Consider the following 20,028-nt stretch of genomic DNA (forward strand, 5'->3'; position numbering starts at 1 on the left):
GGAGGTCAGAGAGGAGGTGAGGGCCCAAATCATGCAGGCCTGGTAGACCACCTTAACAACTTCCAATTTTATTTTCAGCAAGATGGCAAGCATTTGGAGAGTTCAAGCAATGTGATCTGATTTCCATTTTTAAATAAAAACAGTATGAATATTGTAGGAAGAGCAGACAGTAGGGGAGCAAGGATGGAGGCAAGGAGACCAGCTGGAAGGCCTCTGCAATAATGTATGTAAGTAAGACATGAGGGCAGCCAGATATAGGGTGATAGCAGCCTGATGGTAAGACATAGCTCAGTTCTCCATGTATTTTTATTTATTGATTTTTTTAGAGAGGGAAAGGGTGGGGAGTGGCACAGGGAGAGGGAGAGAGAGAATCTTAAGCAGGCTCCATGCCCAGCACAAAGCCCAACACGGGGCTCGATCTCACAACCTTGAGAATGACCTGAGCCAAAATCAAGAGTTGGATGCTTCACCGAATGAGCCACCCAGGTGTCCCCCTGTGCATTTGGAAGGTAGAACATAGAGCATTTGCTAATGGGTTAAATGTGGAGCATGAGAGAAAGAGAGGAGCTAATGAAGACTATGGTTCCTGGCCTGAGAAATGGGGAGAACAGAACAGACGCTGATTGAGACAGGGGTGGGCTTTGGGAAGAACTTTGGACCTGCTATATTTGGAATGCCTCCGAGTGGAAGATATATGAATGGAGATGTGGACTGGGCTGTGGGACATGTGCACCTGGAACTTAACTCATGACGATCTGTGACCCACAGTGGGGGACAATTTCCTCCTGGCCAGCCCAGAGTCTTCTCTATCTTGGCATGAAACTGCACGCTGTCATTAAATCTGGACACTTCCATCCTCTCCCTGCACTTCTGAGTTGGTATCATGGTTTTTCTTGCTTCTCATACTCCTCTCCCTACTCCTAAATCAAAAGATGAACAGGAGACTACGTAGTAGCCTCTGCTTGGGGAATGACCATTTTCATGCCCTCGTCTACCTTAACTTCCATTAGTTCCTTTCTGGTTTCTCCCGAGCTAAGGCAGAAATGCTCCGCAACTTAAATAAATACCTCTCAGGGCTTTGGTCCACTTCTGGCTAACCCAGCAAGCCTTCGAGAACAAGTTTTCTTACGTACAGGTTTCCATATCAGTACCTTGAATGGGAAGAGTGTTCAGAACAGTGGAAACAAGTTATTTTTCCCTAGAAAGATACACGGATGCTAACATATGAAATAAACAACCTTTAAAGCTCAGTGTCTTTATACAGTAAAAGTGTACTTGTCCACATCACGGTCCGTGTGGGTCAGGCATCTTTCCTGGTGGTTCTCTTCCATATGGTGACTCAAAATTCCAAGAGCCCTTCCCTTCCAGCACTTGGGACATTTATGGCCAGGTCTGAAGGTGGCATATACCTCACTTCTGCCCACATTCCATTGGCTGAAACTGAATCAGGCGTCCCACCTATGGGCAAGTGAGGCTGAGTCTATTCTCCCTACCTGCCCAGGGAGAAGCTGCAGGGTTGGCCAGCATCTAGCCCATTCCTGACAAAAGGCTTATCCCTGCCGGTAAATTAATACCTTGTCCTTATTCTCTTGTGAGTGGTATAGTGTAAGTCTACTTTGCAATGAATTGTTGCTGCCAGTGAACCAAAAAGATCGTTTCTGAATCTGCAAAGTGAAGGACCGAAAGGGGACACAACCTGGAAGTTCCTTCAACCATATCTCCTCTGGAACACTGCCCGCCTGAGACATCAGGAAAGGACCAGGTACATTACCTGTGCTCTGTTTAATATGCCAATGAAGTGTGTCCTAAATTTATTTATTTCTAGGATCTCATCTTAATTCCCCAGTTAAGCTAGGTTTCACTGCTGTCCCATGCTACCCCTGGCTAGGAGGTAGCTGAGGAAGGGATTCAAGAAAGAACAAGGAAAAGAAAGAGGGAAAGGCTAGCAGAGAAGAGAAAAGCCTGTGAATGAGAGAAAAGAAGAGGAGCTCAAGGTGAAAGTCAGGAGACACAAGACAGAAAGGGGTGGAGGAGCCAAACAGCGAGAGGGCGAGAGCTTTCCGGAGAGGTGACACAAAGGTGGGTTGGGGGGTGGGGAGGAGAGATGGCTGCGCAGAAAGGGGGCAGGGTGCCTTTAAGAGCCCCGGGGCTGCAGCCTGGGAAAGGGAGCAGAGCTGTTACTACGCCGGCGCGTGCCGCTCATTGGGCGCCCCGGAGCCCGAGCGCCCCCATTGGGGGAGCAGGACCCGTTTCCCACCTGGGGAGCAGGCAGAGCGGAGGAGGGGAGGGTGAAGGGGCGGGGAAGGAGGGAAAGCAGAGACTCACTGGAGGGCTGAGCCAACTGCCAGTGCAGGAAAGAACAAGCAAGCCCCTCTGTGCTTGGCACGCGAGGTTTGGACCCCCTGAAGACACTCCAAGCTCCCACTTTTCAGGCTCCGCTTGGAATAAACACACTCACCCACCAAGAGACGATGGGAGCGAGGCTGGTCCTCCTTCCCCTGCGAGCTGCTCTGCTCCCACGCCCCGCAGGCCGTGACTGCGCGACCCTGAGCGCACCTGGGCTTACCTGGTCGCACCTGCCGCTGGTCTCCGGCAGCGCAGGCTGCCCCCCGGACTTTGTCCCGCTGTGCCAGAAAATCCCAGCCCTGGGAATGGGAGGCCAAGGAGTGCGAAGTGGGGTGGAGGGTGCAGGGGCTGTCATTCGGGCGCTCGGGAGAGGGCTGCCTGGGAGCAGCGAGGGCCAAGGACTCAGCCACAAAAGATCAAACCCGCTTTCTGGTTTTGTCCTCTGAAGGCTAGGCAACATTTTCCAGATTGCTAGCTATGAGCAGACAGAGCATGTGCAGAAGGGATAGAGCCACTTAAGGGAAGAGCTGCGCGGGGGGGGGGAATCAAGTCCAGGCACAGGTGGAGCTGGGCTGCGCTGAAGGTAACTCCCTTCAGGGCGAGTCCCCCGCCCCCCTCGCCCCCTTCGCTGGGCCTCCTAAGGCCTCCGACCTCAAGGGCCGTTTCACTCTTCCACTCTGTCAGGTCGCCTCGGTTTGTTTTGTCTGTCTTCCTTTTGTTGGCTCTTTTGCGTTTCTTCTCCCTTGTTTTTCTTCAGTCTGGGCCACAGCTGAGACTTCTCTGGAAGTTACTGAGTCTGCAGGGCATTTAGTAATAGGCTAGCCCCAAGGCGATCCCAGGTGAAGGCTTTTTTCTTCAGGCACCTTGCGGAACTTTCTTCTACCACCATCAAGCCTTCTCACTGCCAAACTCCACCCAAGCCTGTCGGTTAAAATGCACAATTTACTTTTCAGCTGGTTAATGGAGACAAGCAGGTGACCTACATACACAGTGCAGTTTTAAAGTAATAAGTTTGACACGACCAGCCACACAGAGAAACCACGTCATCACATTAGCTACATTGGAACAGTGGTGGTGAAGGTGTGCTTATTTCACCCAAACATCTCCTCGGGGGTTGAATGACCTTTCCAGGTACCCCCAGTTATCACCCCGTTTTGGGTCCCTTTGGCCAGGTTCCCAGGATTGGGGCGTGGGGGAGGGAAGGCAATGAGTGGTTGCCGTCTCCCCTGCTTCACACCTGCCTGCCTCTCCAAGGCTTCCAACCTGCACCCTCAAGTTCTCTGGAACTGTTCAGGTCTACCGAGCTCCTACCAGGCTCTGTTCTTAGAGATCTGTTCTTCCTTTTAGTTCGTGTGCTGTGCGTCCTCCTGTCCTTGCTCCCAGGGTTTCCTGGCACTCCCTTCACTGGGATCCAGCTTATTTTAGTGGTACTCTAGCCTGCTCTCTGGAATAACTACACTAGAAAGTTCCCTTAGCTTGCCATAGCTCCAGCCCTTAGCCTTGGCAATACGGGCCAACCCTGGGTCCCCTTGTTACCTTGACCGGTACCACTCAGGAGGCTCCAGATAATGGCAACTCCCAGCTGGGTTCTGCCTTATAAAGAAACAAGAAGTTAAGTCCTTTTGCTTTCCAGGAGACACAGCCTCATTTCTGAGCTCAATCTCAGATTGCACTCAGGGTAGAGGCACTGTGAAAGAAGGTTTTGGAGCTAGGTTCCATAACTGGAATGTCTTTGAATCAGAAAGTACCTTCTAGACTTTCAGGGCTGGATTGGACCTTTGAGGTCTCCTTGACCCATGGTTTTCAAAAGAGATGGGGAGGACTGACAGGGCTGAATCATGCCAGTGATAGGAAGCAGTGTGTCCAAGCATCTGCAACGTACGGGGCAGGTCGCCTAGGAGAATGGCTCCAAGCCAGGCTGATGGCCAGGATCACAGGGGAGCTGGACTGGTACGTTTCCGCCGGGCGCTAGCTTCCCTTCTCTGCTGGGTTTCTCTAAAGGGCTCATTTAATTTCTTGAAGTTCTTCGTCCACTTGTTCTTGTGAAATTTTCCATCCCCTCTACCACTCCTTCGGTGGTTTTCTCCTCCCTATTTTCTCAGATCCTCTGCTTTTCCACCCACCAATTTGAGTCCCACACAAATACCAGAGAATAGCATGGAATTTTTCATCACTTTATATTTACCACATGCCTTCACATCCATTCTCATTCATACTGTTTCCTCAAGAAAACATCTTGATCAGTTTTTCGGCTATCCTGTGCCCAGCTGGCACCTACGGACACGTCTATACTTAAACACACATAACAGAATGTTTAATCCTGCCCTTCCAGAGGTCTGCTTATTTGCACTGAATCCCCAAAGGTAGAGAGCAATATAATAAATGTCCTGCCCCCCACATCCTAATGGGTGTTAGATCACAGGCAGGACACCTTATGAGATTAAATCAGTGTCTCCAGAGTTAGTCCATCCTCCGTCCTATGAAAGAGAAGGCCTTGGAGAACCAAGGAGGACACCACTCCCTTGCAGAGAATTTTGATGCTTTGCCCTCCTCTCAAGTTAGCTGGGGTTGCTAGGGATTACCTAGCAGCCTGGCCTCTTTCTGGGGAATATTGGGAACTAGTATATAATACATGCCTGAAAAATGTAAAGGCAAAAGGCTTGAGATGGGAGAAGAGAGAGAGGGAGAGAGAGAACATGGGAACTGCCCTGGAAGCAATGAGCACTTGCACAAATAACTATAGGGCGGTGATGTTTCCCGGTGGAATAAATGTGTGACATGCTAGAAGGAGAACACCTGGAGTCATCTTCAAAGGGACCTGGCCCAGGAGCACTGCCTCGGAGGACAGACTGACCCAGGAGAAGGGCGGATCCCTGATGCCGAAAGCCTGAGTGTTGGAGGCTTAAGTGGCCATTGGGAGGAGCCATCGCCTGGCTCATCGGAAGGAAGGCCGTTGGGAGGTTCTAGTGGGGAATCTCAGAGAAACCACGGCAGAAAGCCTGGAGTGAGGAGTCAGCTCTGAAATTCTACCAAGGCCAGAGATCACCACCATTACAGCGGCCAGAAACCGTACCTTTCCCCTCATCCCCTCCCCCGCCCTCACCAGGGCCAGAAACAGCAGCTAGCTAGAGGGGGCAGAGCCTGTGGAGAAAAGAGGGGAGCAGGGAGCAGGCCCCCTGTCCCAGTCCTGTCCAGGAGTCAGAAGAGCCGGAGGAGCAGAGCTCTAAGGACAGTTCATCATTACATGGGACTGGACATATTAACTATGAAAAGAAATCGGTTCCTATGATTGCAAGCACCAGGAAAATCTGAAGACCTGCCCAGGATTTCCCCCAAGGCAAAAACTAGGCCACAGAGCAAAGAGACGCAAGAGGAAGGAGGCCCTCTCATCCCGTATAATGAGCACACATACTGGCCCCCACACAATGACAGCTGAGCAGATAAGGCTTTATCCAAACATGAATCAACCCACAGTAAATTTAATTGGGAAGGACATGGACTTTGTATTTCGACTTGGTCATTCCGACTGTGAATGTTTCTTAGGATTCGAGCTTGGGCTCACACACCCAGCAGCCGTGAATCCTTTTTCTTCTGGGTACACGTTTTCTGTTCGCTACTCTGCCGCCCAGTGAAGCAGGGGGCAGGGAGGTGACTTCACTGGGTTATGGGTTTAGAATCCAAACCGCTAGGCTTTCTATAGAGTATTGAATAGCATGGTTTTTTTTTTCCTGCTCAATTATACTTTTTGTATAAAAATAGAAATCTTTCATAAAACCAGAGCGGCATAAACCAGTGTTAGCAGAAATTACTGCTTCAAATGGTGAGTCCTCTAGTTCTATAAAGAAACGGGAATATTTAGAGGTATTTTCTTTCTATTCCAGAGGCTCACATATGCATAAGAACTGTCTTAGGACCTTGCTTAATGCAGGTTCCCAGGCCATGTCCTCGGAGACTGTGGTTTAGGAGACAGAACCAGAGACTCTGATGCCTAGCTCAACTGAAGAAAGATTGGTTTTGTATTTTAATTCGTAGTGATGACATTGCCACTGACTCTACCCCTTTGTTCCCCGCTAGATGGAGTGGAAATAGTTTACTCTGAGTCTTCTGAAGCTAGAACATTTTGGAGGGGCTGAGATTTTAGCAACTTAGCCAGATATCAAACCTCTTAACGTTTCTCTCGTGGAAAACTAGTAAATTGGTCCTAACTACCTGCCTTCTAGTTTACTAGAAGAACACGTATTTGCCCTTTGTGTGGCTCCTTTTCTTCGGGCGACTGGAACAAACAGAACGACCAGCTAACCTGTAGATTCACAGTGGCTCCCCCATCAGGACCACTGTTCTCATCAAGACCAAACAATGCTGAAGTTGACTCACTAAACACTTTCCAAAGCAAAGATCACACACTCGGGATTACATACCAGTCTGCTTCGGAGACATCTGCTTTAAAAGCTTGGGGTTTAAAAATCTAAGCCAGCCCAGTGCACTTAATTGGAGTTTAACAAGATTTTAAAACAGAGTAATTTCTTCACACGCCTGGAGATAATCAGATCGGAACAGGTGTGACTAGAATAGTAAAAACCAGGAGACAGGGAGCCCATCTAGTCAAGGACTTAATCAGAAGCTCCAGGCAATGACCTTTCGGGTCCTTTTCCTCGAAGAATCTGCCATTTGTTTTTCTCTATTAAATTTCTTCTTGGCTTTGGCCCCATCATTCCAGCCTGTTGAGAACATTTGGAGTCTCGGTTTTGTCTTTTATCACTTTAGCTATTACCCCCCAGCTTTGATTCGTCCTCCAGTCTGATTCACATACCTATGAGAGGTTCTTTCAAGCTGGTGAGAAAAACCAGTAACTTCGCTGTGGGGGCCATCAGCCTCGTTCCACAGGCAACACACGTGCGGCCCTAGCTTGCACGTGGAACTTCAGGCTACGCCTATAATTGCACCAAAAAAAGAAAAAGGCAAGTAAACAGTAAGTACATTCCCTAAAGATTGTCAGAGACACGGACAGGGTGAGTTAGGGTCAGCATGGGGGTAGGGAGGCAGGAAAGTGATAGGGCGGGATCGTGAGGAGTCTGCGAAGGCCCAGAGGACCCTCATCACAATCATGAACGGTAACAGCGTTAAGGGTCAATCGCCGAGCTAGCACTGCGCATGCGTCATCTCAGTCAATCCCCACAACCCTTTATAGGGAAGAACTAGCGGCTGCCAGCATGGCCTCTGAGGCCCAATGGCTTGGGTTTGAAACCTGACACTAGCACTCACGAGCTGTGGCCTTGGGAGGGCTTTCTGCTTGAAGATCCTCATTTGGAAATGATGATAGGAATAGCACTGCTCATGGGCTTCCAGAATTTTGTAGGGACTCCAGCTGCTATAACAGATAAACCCTCAAATCTTAATGGCTTAACATCATAAAGGTTTGCTTCACACGTGTAACGGTCCAAGTGGGTGGCCTTCCACATGGACATTTAAGGGCCCGTGTTCCTTCTATTTTGTGATGCTGTTAGTTGCTAGGTGAAGAGAGGCGATTTGGGGATGGGCTAAGTGGGAGAAGCGAAGCTTATGGACCAGATCGAGAAGCTGGGAAATGGGGTCTGTGTGGCCAGGAGGAAAAAGAAATGGATTTGGCGTCTTGCAGGGTTGTGAGGATTAGATGTAAATTCCTCGGATCGGTACCTGGCACCTGGTAGGTGCTCAGTAAATGTGGGTGACGATCACCCCTCCTACCGCACTAGCTCTGCCTGTACTCCTGCAGTACCGTGCCGGAGCCAAGTCCCAACACCTTGACCTTTCACTTCAGAGTTCCTTCAGTTTTAGCCCAACCTGTGTGATGCTGTGGGCATTCTTCTCCCTGAAGCTCTTGGCGGCCTTCGGGCATGAAGCCTGGCTCTGTTCTGCGGACACCAACCTCAGCATCTTCGCTGAACCCACGGGTCCCTGTAACACCAGGGGCATGTGAGGGAGAGGCCACCTGGGTCTGGACGGCCTCCTGCAGCCCCCCTCCAGGCCTGTGTGGCAGAGGGGCTCCTGTGGTCCCTGGATGCTGTTCCTGAAGGCTGAGGAGGCCACCGCGAAAACTCTTGCATGAAAGCCCCAAAGTTTGTGCAATCATGTAATCACTAATCGAGCAACCAACTTTGTCTCTCCACCTGCTACCCTCAAAAAACCTTTGACGGAGTCTGAATGAAATGTTTGGAGGGAGGGAGTGGAGTACAGAGCCTTCGGATAGAGAAGTGTAGATTTTTATTTTCTCTCTTGATAAAATATTTGTCATTCTCACAACACAGAACAAATGTGACTGTGACTGTGACATTTGTTTTGCAGTTTACGTAGCAGATAACGGAACCTCTGAAAAATCTATCATGACTTTGTTGGCATGGCATCATGGTTAGGGTCAAACAGATCTGCCTTTGAATTCCAGCCCAACATCTTTCTAGTCTTGCGACTGTGGTAAGTGCATGACTCCCAGCCTTCGCATCTTCGGCTGGTAAATGACAATGACAGGACTTAATGTCACAGAGTGGTTCGAGCAGCACCTGGCAATAGTTAGCTCAGTAAATGGCAGTGATTTTTGTTATAATGATCACCCCAAACCCCCACTTTCTCTGTACCATTGAGGCACATATGCTCCTTCCCCCAAAGCCCCATGTACCCTACCTGGAGTTTCGAAGAATATTATTTGGAAGTTACCTGTGGCATTGTAGCTCCGCATTTTTCCTTCGTGGAGACATTTATCTACCCACATTATCTTCTTTGCACATAATAGATGGAGGTATCCCCACCAGCGAATGTTATTATCTCAGCAGTTTGCCTTTGTAGAAGCAAAGGGCTTCAAAAGGTATGTGTTTGCGGGGGAAAGGGTACGGATGATGGGAGGCTCCCAGGGAAAGACTGGTTGACGCTGGAGGAGAAAACCTTAAAGTCTCACTCCATCTACTTGTTAATCTTCATGATGGTTCCATTTGGGAAGAAGGGGTACCCCTCTTAGCCTAAAAGGCCCTCAGAGCTGATGAGAGTCATGGGCTCTTGTTCTAGAAAAACGATTTTACAGCCACATGCACAAAGGTTTGTGATCAATCTCAAGGGGTTCAAGTCACCCCCATGGCTCGTTTGTGGACTTCAGGTTAAGACATGGTCCTCACATGGCCCATTTGTCTCCTTATGTGGCCGAAAACAGCAGCTTGAGGCTCGGGAGGGGAATGGAACCATCGGACTCCAAGGCCTCATGGGACCGCATGTGATGGGCACGACATCGGAGGCAGGGAGGCCAGTTAGAACCTTCCAAGAGATGAGGCATCTGATTGCAGGCAGAGAGGAGGGAAAGGAGGAAGCCCACCCAGGTCGAGTAAAAAAGAGGATTCCACCACCCATCCCAGTGGCTGGGTGGTGACAAAGGAGAATGAGGCCCTAAGGGCGACTCCCAGTTTTCCCGCTTAGATGACGAGCTGGTGCTGTTCTTCGGGGGTTAGCATGTGGGAAGGAATGGACGATGACGGCTTTAGTTTAGAAAATGATGAATGTGGCCGGCCTGCGGGCCATCTAGTGGGGCCATCCCATCGGTGGTTAAATCTTCATTAACAGCTCAGGAGACACCTACAGAGAGCAAGATTGGAGCCAATGTTCTATCGCATCTCTGGGACTAGATGAGAAATCACAAAGGTACTGGGTGAGAGATGAGGGCCGAGGTCAGAGTCCTGAGAAACACCACCAGGGAAGCCACAGATTCCCAGACCTGGGGCATTTGGCTCTGCCAGGCCTGTCTCGCCTAGACTACGGTTTTCTTAGTTTTTTTTCTCAGTTCACCTCGACTTTAATTTTTATGAGATTATTTGAAAGGAAACGTATTATCAACATAATAAATGAGAAAGTAATATCCCTTCCCACCCATAGACAGTACTCCTAAAAATAACCACAAATGGAAATAAAGCAAACCCTGTTTCTACATTCCAGCTGGTGACCATTGCCCGGAGAAGGCTCCAAGTCCGAGACGGCTCTCCTTTTTTATTTTAGAAAAGGAAGATCAGAAAGCATTAGAAAAGTGTTAAAGTCACACTAATTCCAAACAGAGACGTTTTCTTTGTTTGAATCAGAAGAACTGAAAGAGAATTAAGAGAGAATTTTTCTCACCCGTTTTATCCCGCGTCGAGGCAGGGCTGAAATGCAGAGGAGATTTTACATGGTACACCCAGCCCTGGCTGTGGTCTTACAGCATCTAAAATTACCCCTTCTGTTGCCAGTGGTTTGAATCCTTCACTCTGGGAACAGCAGGAGGAGTGAAGTTGTGGCATCTGGGGGTGGGGAGGCCCAGGAGGGGCAGTGGTCAGTGCTGGAGGCTGCAGAAGGACCAGGCCAAGTCAGGACCAAAAAGGTCACCCTGAACTTGGCATCCAGGGACCCCTGTGTCTGTGGTGGCGTGGATTTCATGGCACAGTGAGGGGCAGAAGGCAGAATGTGGCAGCTGGAGAGTGAGTGGGAGGAAGCACTTGGCTGTGAAGGGAAAGGAGAGAGATAGGTGCCATTTGAGGTTCAGGGAAATGTTGTTTTGCTTCTTTTTATAAAACATGGGAGAGAGTTGAACACACTTTTAGGTACTGGGGACGGAGAGGGATGTGAGTCTGCATGTAACCAGAGAGAGAGGTGATGATAGACGGAGCCAAGTCCTGGTTTGGAGGAAGAAGTGAAGGGTTCGTTCCGATCAAGAGCACAGGGAGAGGGACTAACCCCAAACAGGAGAAGGGTCATCTTTTCTTAGTTTGAGGGTAATAGGCAAGGGCACGTGCAAGCCCAGGTAACTGCCTGCGTGTAGGAGTGGAAAGTGTGGAAGTTCATGTCTGGAGCCTGCCAAGGCTACTTTTCCTGTCAAATAGGGACTGAGGTTATTTCTAGGGTCTAGGGAAAAACTGAGCAGGGACTTGAACTATGGGTCCTCTACTTGAAAGAGTGTGTGAGGGTAGAAAGCCAGAACTGATAAGATGTGCGTGTCTCTATTGAGAGAGAGGGAGAGAGATTTTAAGGAATTCACTCACATGATTGTGGAGGCCTACAGGCTGGACACCCAGGGAAGCGCTGATGTTGCAGCTCGACTCCAAGGCAGTCTAAGGCAGAATTCCATCTTCCTTCTGAGGACCTCGCTGTTTTCTACTTAGGCCTTCACCTGATTGGACGAGGCCCACCCACATTAGGGAGGGTAATAGGCTTTACTCAAAGTCTATTACTTTAAATGTTCATCTTATCTAAAAAAAACCTTCACAGCAACATCCAGACTGGATGTTTGACCAAATATCTGGGTACTGTGGTCCAACCAAGCTGACACATAAAATTAACTATTGTAAGGAGAGTTAATGATCTCATTTGTATTAATGGCAAAAACATGACATGACGTAGATGAAGAGAAGGCTATAGAATGTGGAGAGAACCTCCTGGCTTCTAGGACGTTCCAACTGGAGTTAGGTGCTCTTTGGACTACAAGGATTCTAATGGAGCCAGAGCTAATCGGGACAGCAGGGAAGAGCTGGGGGACGATCCACCAATGGGAGCCCACCCTACCTTCTAGGAGAGTTATCATCTCAGCATAGAATGACAGAGCCAATGAAAAAGAAGCTTCTAGATGCAAATTCTGATCATGAAGCCCCAGTCAATAACTTCTGGGGAACCCTCCTGCAGTGCAAATAGCAGGGCACAGGTGCTTTTAAGACAGCAAACTATAGAATTTATCTTTTGATTCTTTCTCCTTCCTTTATTTTCAACAGGGTCGAAGGCATGTGCACTGACCTCACTGAGGTCAGCATGATTATTTGCTTTATTTTCAAGGGTGCCTTTTCTCAATGTCAGGGAATTTCCAGTCCAGCTTGTTTTTCCTTCATTCAAAGCCTGAGGTCTTTTCACATCCACCCTGTCCTTGGCAAGAATCCTTGGAGAGTGGCCTGGGACATACCTAGTGGTGAGCCACCTGCTCTGGGTTGAGGGTGGATCTATTCTGGTCGTAGGCTTTGTGATCTGGACAAAGGGACTGAGTATGTGCCTGTCAAATTGTCAGGCAATACTAAATCTGGCGGGCCAGCTGAATTCTACCAGAAAATCATGCAGAATACGGTTTAGCAATTGGGAAAAAATTGGCCTGCAGGAAAAGACGATTGGATGAAATTCAGTAGGACTACGTGGCCATGGAATTCTAAGACTACAACTAGCTGTGTGACGTTGTCGCACAGGCACCGGTCCTCAGATACAAGAAGGAGCTGTGCCACACCGAAGAGTTCTGGAGCCAAAGCAACCATCGAGAAGAAGTCATTCCCCTGTTTTATAAGCATCAGGAAAAAGGGGGGGGGGAATACAGGTTTCTTCTAACTTTAAAAGGTTATGATTCTCAAAGTTCACTTCCTCTGAGCTTTCATGGTCCTCTTCCTGATCCTTCTGACAAGACTTCCTCGCACCTGCTCCTTGGATGCTCGTCACTCCATAGGATTTCCTTCATCTGCCTCACGTTGTTTAGCGCTGCTGCCCGTCTAGACCGCCAGCACCTTGGCAACAGGACCATGCCGCGTGTCGGTTTACGAGCAGTTCCCAGGACGATTATCGTGCCTGGCACATCTTAATGATCAATAAATTTTGGTTAAATAGCACTAAAAAGAAATCCCAATTTTTTCAGGTATTATGGTTATTCTCACCCTAGACAATCTCCTCTACGCACAGCCTAATTCAGTGACTCTCTTAAAATTGTAAAGGTCAGCAACTACACATGGTTCAGCAGACCTTTGACCAGCATGATATGTAGGGCAAAAAGTACTTTGTGCCTGGCCACTTTACTTCTGGTAAGAGAAACTGAAGACTGCATTGGCTTAGTTTTAAAGCTACATCCCACTAAGCTTGTGGTCCACTGAAATGCTGAAGGTTTTCTTAAGTCTATTTGTTTAAGTAATTTCTACACCCCACGTGGGGCCTGAATTCATGACCCCAAGACCAAGAGTCTCACACTTCTCCGACTGAGCGAGCCATGTACCCTGAAATCCTAAGATGTTTTCGTGTGGACCTCTCCCAAGCCGCATCTACCCCATTCTGCATGTGCACAGCTGATCTTGAACCCAAAATGTAGGACTTTTTCTTTTTTTTCAGCTCAAGGTTAAATCCAATCAAAATCACTTTGAATTTGATGCTGTCAGTGACTACATTAACAATCCTTCCTGGCTCCAGGTCACTGGCAAACGTGACACGCATATCTTTTCTGTTCTCCTCCCAGTTTTTGGCAATGATGTTGGAAGCATTGGGACTAAGACAGAAGCTCTAACAGTAACCACCCACGTCCATGTTGACCCAGAACTATTCATAAACCTTATGGGTAATCAACCACAAGCTGAAAATGCACTCCAACATACTGCACTCCTTCTTTCTCCATCTTACGCACAAAGTTCTCATGGATGACATTTTAAAAAGATTTTCTAAAGTACACACACACTTCTGTCTACAGTAGCCCCTGAAATTTCCCAGCCAAGTAATCCACTGAAATATTTCAAAACACAGCTTGTATGGTACAACTTCTCAGCATGCACCTGCCAGCCCTGGGGCCCCTGTGCCCTTCTAGACCTAATGATATCTTCCCTCTTTAAAGAATCTAACTTAGTCTATTGCCTGGCATTGCCATTGAGCTGATTTTTCCATGGTTGGGATTCCATCTGATGGTTTATCCCACTTTGCTTATCTCTCTCATGATTCCTCAGAAATTACCCACCGTGACTGTGAGATCATAGGACACCTTCTTGACACACCCCAGGACAAAGCTATTTAGACTTTAAGCAAACTTCGTGGAGGGTGCTCTTCAGAAGCACAAGGGAGTCATTCTGGACTCGTGAGTGCCAAAGGTCTGCAGTCAAAGAGATCAATGATCGTTTCTTCTGATTCTTGCCGAATTCTGTAGGAGGCGGCAACGGAACAAGCCTTTGTCAGCCTGAACATCTTCCACTATTAAACGCAGACACCTGGCGAGAAGCTTCTCATCCATCTCAGGCTGCTTTACATCTTTTCCCGAGTTGATATGAAGAATCTGTACATGTTGGGATTCTTCTGATCTTTGGATGCTGAACATATGAAGGCCTGTAGTACCACGGGGCCAAGCCAATTGTCACAAGATGCCAAGAACTGAGAAGACGACTTTCCAGGCAGCCATGTTAGAATTTGAGATGAAGGCCATAGGGCAACCTCACTTTTCCCTGATAATACCCCAAGTCGCTCTCACGAGTAGAAAGTGCCAGAACCAAAAGACAATGAAGATGTCCCAATGGGAGAAGTTCTCCTCTTACTCCTATTACCTTTTCCCAGAATGTAAGCTTTGGAAGCAGGTGGAAAACATCCACGCTCTTGTTTCCACAATGTGCCATACATAATGAGATCAACAAACGTCCTAAGGTTTGGAGCATGAAGCCAGGCTTTATCTTTTCCACCTAACACTGGAACTTCAAAAAGCCATATGTTTTTAAAAAGGGACCAAGTAATAAGCTTGGTAGAGTATTTTATGGTAGAGTATTGAAGTTTGAGTCTTTAAAAGGTGGCTTAGAGGCGAAGGAGTCAAACTGCATCCTTTTAGAGGTAGGGAAACCATTTCAAAGAGGTTCAACGACTTGTCCAAGGTCACATGGTTACCAAAAAGTGGAGCTGGCCTCTGACCCCAGGGCTCTGTAAGAGTGTGGGCCCCCTTTACTGGAACATGCGCTGCCCCTTTGTACACAGTGGTTGTTTCTCCACCATGCTTTATTTCCTTAATACTCTTTCCAATTGGAAGATGTTTTTTCTTCCTAGACAATAGTGAAAGAGAACGGAGTTTGAATAGTTCTGGCTCCAGCTAACGTCATGCCGTATTGTCTAAGAGTGGGAATCAGGAAGGTGGTAAATTTAGAGACAGCGAAGCCAGTGATGGACAGGCGGGGTTGCGGAGGACAGATCAGGCACAGGTGCAACGCAAAGAGACTAGAGAGGTCTCGGCTGACCACAGAGGGAGGGATGCAGCAAGGGAGAGCTATTGCTGAAAAGCCAAAATGATCCCAGGCTGTATTTATAGAAGGATGATATGCAAAGCCCAGGAAGCAATCATCAGGCTATGATCTCCATTAGTCAGCTCTCTGTCGAAAACGACGCCCAGTTCACCACACTTCAAGATGCAGGAGCCCAGAGCAGGGAACAAAGTGACAGGAAATCATTACTTAGAGTAAAAGTTAAGGAATCTGGAGAGCTGAAGACAAGCTTTTCACTGATTCCACCCATTGTCTGATTGCTTGAGTGGCTAGGAGGAAAGGGGGGGCAAACAGGGAGGGAATTCCAGCTAGAAATTTCCCTTCACCTTGTTGTCCTCTCAGCACAGAATTTTCGAAGCCCCTTCTCTCTCCTCTCCTTCCAGTCAAGGTTAAGATCCCCTGCCTGAGGTCTCTCTCTGCAAAGACTTGAAAGCCCAGCATAATCAATTCCTATTGACTGAGGACTGCTTCTCTACCTGTGCTGGGCTCTTATTAAGTTTTACCACCTCCACGTGCTGGTCACAGGGGCTTTAAGAGTGAAGCGGCTGAGCAGACTGGGGCTCGTGGCTGGACCCCCACGTTGACCACAGCAGCCTTGTGGCTGCCGCCTGATTTCTGAACTCGTTTTCAGCCTGTATGTGAAAGATTTTCTCCCTCGGTCTTCAGCAGGTCCCTGTGGGAGTCCGCACCACTCCTCCCTTAACTCCGTCCTTTAATGGCTTACGTTAGGGTACCATTGAGTATGATGGTAGAGATAGTTTGACCTCAGAGACTCAACGCTGACTTCCAGAAGTCAAAAACATAGGATTCTCCTGATCTGAGCCAAATCTGATGTAGTCATTTCGTATTTTGGAGAAAGGCAGTGATGACTACAACAGCTCTTCTCTGTCATGTCTTCTTGACCTTCTACAGAGGTTTTAAGCTTCATTTAATCTCTCCTGAAAAAAAATAAGAAGGAAAGAGAAGAAGACACACATAGGCGTCACACACCAGGTTCTTGCACAGCAAGGACCGGAAGTGGAAAAGTCCCAGCGCAGGCTCTTCCCATCTTGCCTCAGAAGAAATCCCTGGAAGAAAATATAGTGAGAGGACACTGCATCCCATCTGCAGTGGGAGAACTCAGGAAGCCAGGTTCCCAGTGGCTGACGGTGGCCAGATGGTCCTTGCTTCTCCGTAGGAGCATGAGCTCTGCTTGCTCTTTCTGGTCCCAGGAGTTAGGGGCTCCTTCAGCAAGCACTCTGGGGCACACAGTGCCAACCAAGTAGGGAACACAGCAGAGAGTGGCCGAACCCTCAAGCACGTGTCACCAGAATTTCAGAAAGCAACGGTGTCAACATCAAGAGCCCATGAAATGTTGGAGGCGCCCACTTTGTGATTAGACAGACCTAGACCTGAACGTCATCTCTGTCCCTTCTCTTCCCTCAGCCCAGGCTGAGCCTCAGTTGCTTCCAAGGATAATCCCCCACACCTTCCAGAAACTGCTAGTCTCCTGCAGGACCAAGCCACACGCCTAGTGCTTTCACTTGGCGCGCCATCTTGTGCATCTCCCTATATCAATACGCTGAGATGGACCCGGGTTGTTTGAATGGCCGCACGGTAGTCCACCATATGGTCATATTCACCTTTGCCGTTCCCCGAGAATGAATGTGAACGTGTTTACGGTGTTTGCGATAGCAAACAAAGCTGCAGTGGATATCCTGGTATGAGTATCCGCACATGCACAAAGCTGTAGGAAAATTATAAGAGAATTGCTGCAAATGCCTTTGAAATTCTGATTCTGTTAAACTGTCCTCTAACGAGCCTCCATCGACTTACCCACCCACCGATGGCGCCCAAGGTGGCTTCTTTGGGAGAAGGCTCCATGAAGGAAGGCCAACAGGCGTGTGGGGGAGGGAACTAAAACCGTCTTTTGTTACGCTTTGGCTCTCCAACAAAGCATTGCTGGTGCTATTTCGGGGGTCCTTGGTGCTGACTCCACAGACGAAGAGCGCACAGTTGTGCTTTTCTCCGAGGGGACATCTGTCAGAAGCTGTGTTTATTTTTGGCCACTCGGTGACATGCTCCCTGCATTTCCAGGGGATTCTTGGCTTCCCTCAACAATGACCCATTTGTGGCTGAATGTTTAGCTGTTCTCTCAGTCCTGATGTCTGTTCTGCAAACTATTTTGAGGTTTGATTGGTTGGTTCCCAGCAGAAACTGGATGCAAACCCCCAAATTAGGATGTTGCGTGCTGATCTTCGCCTGGGAAGGTGGTACCTGGGCAAAACACGCTTTTAATTTGTTATCACTTAATTTAGAATTGTTATTATGGGAAACTGCAGACATATATAAAAGTAGCGAAAACAGTGTGATGAATCCCTATATCCCCAGCACCTGGCTTCGAGGATCAGCTCATCTGTACACCTGCCAATTCCCCACCTCCTGTATTATTTGGAAGCAAATTCCAGACTTATCATTTCCACCATAACTGTTTCAGGGTCGACCTACAAATTGAAGGTCTTTTTAGGAAGACGTACTCATATTACCATTAACACACCTAAGACAGGTAACAGTGATTTTTGAATATACACAAATAGTCCAGTCAACGTTCAAATTGTCTCCTAAAATGATTTAAATATGATTTTTAAATGTTAGAAAAGCAGTATCCAGGGCCAGGAGAACTGAGTTCAAGTCTCAGATCTGTCCTTCTCTCCCTGGGTGACTTTCATTAATTCCCGTGTCACCTCTACCTCTGTTTCTTAGAATTGGGGGGCTGGAAAAAAACCATGAATCTTAAATACTCTCACACAATGCTGATGAAGAAAGGAAAAGAGCAGGAGGGGGAAAAAAACAAAAACAAAAAACCACTGCAATAATTGAACCTAGAGTCAAGTTCTAATTTCTAAGTAATGGTGACCGGATCGATAAACGTCTACTAAATTCAATAAAAGTTACAAAATCTGTCTCCTCTTATCCCTGTGAAAGAGAGATGTTAGGGTCAGGGGAGCCTTACCTGCCCCTCTTGGCAGATAAATGCTTTTCAGAGTGAAGTGGCTGTACTTCGTAGCAGATATACTATAAGCTGCCTTCAGTTTAAAGCACAAAATCGTACTATAGTATTTGTTTAAAACCCACAGATACTCCTTTGGCATATCCTCATGTTACAAGACCGGAAAGAGGGCTGGGGGAAAGGAAGAGAAAAGAAAGATTTGTCAATGATTCTGGAAGTCAGGCAACGCCATTGCTAGCTCTGTTACCTCATGAGATAATGTATGCATACATAAATTATAAAGTGCCATAAAATTGTTATTAGAAAGATGAGGATCCCCGGGTGGTCCTAAATCATGCCTAGTGTTTTCCCCGTTGTATTTCTATTAGCAGCAATCAGATTTCTCTTCGCAAGAATAAAACGTATTCCCTATAAAATCTAGAAGACAGGGGAAGGAAGGGGAAATAGTCAAATAAAGACATATTGGCAGGAGATTAAAATACTGCCAAAAAGTCTTGAAAGACTTTCTTTTTAAAGACCACAGCAAGTACCGTCTCCTTGCTCTGTGTGTAGGTGGGAGCACGGGAGGTGATGAGCCAGCCGTGTAAAGGGAGGGAGGGGAAAATGAACAAAAGAAGACTCTTCATTTCTCGTGGTCGTTTGGTGAACACAGAATGGAGAACACCTCCCCAGAAAAGGTGGGGTTACAGCTGCCAGGAAAGGCATGTATCTCTCTTTGCCATGAATGGGATGCTTTAGCAGAAAAGCAGCTAGGGAAGAATGAGGGGTAGACAGCTTTTCTCTCTTTGGAAGGCGACAGCGCTCAGGGTTTGAAGGGACTGGATGTCTGCTGCTTGAACGTCTGCAGGTGACCATCCCCGTCCTTTCTCTGAACACAAGGGCTCGCACATGCAGATGTGACACCTGTCCCCACCCCCCGCCCCCCAAACATCCAGAAGACTCTTTTTTTTTTCTGTGAACTAATTGTTTTATTTATTTTTATTATTTTTTTATAATGATTTTTTATTATATTATGTTAGTCACCATACAGTACATCCCCAGTTTTCGATGTAAGGCTCGATGATTCATTAGTTGTGTATAACACCCAGTGCACCATGCAATATGTGCCCTCCTTACTACCCATCACCGACCTATCCCATTCCCCCACCCCCCTCCCCTCTGTAGCCCTCAGTTTGTTTCTCATAGTCCATAGTCCATCCAGAAGACTCTTAACACGCTGCCCCTGTGTTGGAAGACAGGTCGGGGAGGGAGGGAGATGGCACAGAGGGCGCGGGGGTAGGGCACCTCACAGAAAGGACCTGGAGAACCCAGCTGGCTTCTACGGGTGGGCGCAGAACTCCCACCCTCACTGGCCGTGACTGGTCAGAGCCGGGAGATGAAGATTCACCATTGCCTTGGCAACCAGATAGCAGGCAAAACTGTTACTTGGCAATTTCCACAGACTCTGTCCCCTCCCCCCACACCCACCGTCTCCCACGGCAGCACAGACAACACTTCCCCCCTTAACGCATCTCTAAAATCACAAGACTGTGTGAAAGAGAAAGCCTTTTCTAAGCCCACGTGGGAGGTCGTGGTTTGAATGACCTCCTCGCACTGGTGACAGGAGACAGACAACTGGGGGACAGAGTGAAGGGGAAGAGGGGGTGGTTAGCAGCAAACCTGGAGCAGCAGGCAGTTCATTTGCTCATTGTTTCCAGA

At 48.0% G+C, this 20,028-nt stretch overlaps 1 long non-coding RNA gene across 1 annotated transcript in view; it reads right to left on the minus strand.

The window, feature by feature from the left end:
- Positions 1 to 19,818, minus strand: part of LOC123788867 (uncharacterized) — a 32,646-nt gene extending 12,828 nt beyond the window's left edge. Inside the window, exons 1-2 of the long non-coding RNA XR_015723800.1 lie at positions 7,157 to 19,818; positions 1,068 to 3,267 (exon numbers count right to left, since the gene is read on the minus strand). This is a non-coding gene — a long non-coding RNA (uncharacterized LOC123788867). The remainder of the gene's footprint in view (positions 1 to 1,067; positions 3,268 to 7,156) is intronic.
- Between the last annotated feature and the right edge of the window lie 210 nt (positions 19,819 to 20,028).

Source organism: Ursus americanus, chromosome 3, assembly GCF_024610735.1.
Source record: "Ursus americanus isolate L20-20 chromosome 3, mUrsAme1.1.p, whole genome shotgun sequence".
In the NCBI taxonomy this organism is placed as follows: domain Eukaryota; kingdom Metazoa; phylum Chordata; class Mammalia; order Carnivora; family Ursidae; genus Ursus; species Ursus americanus.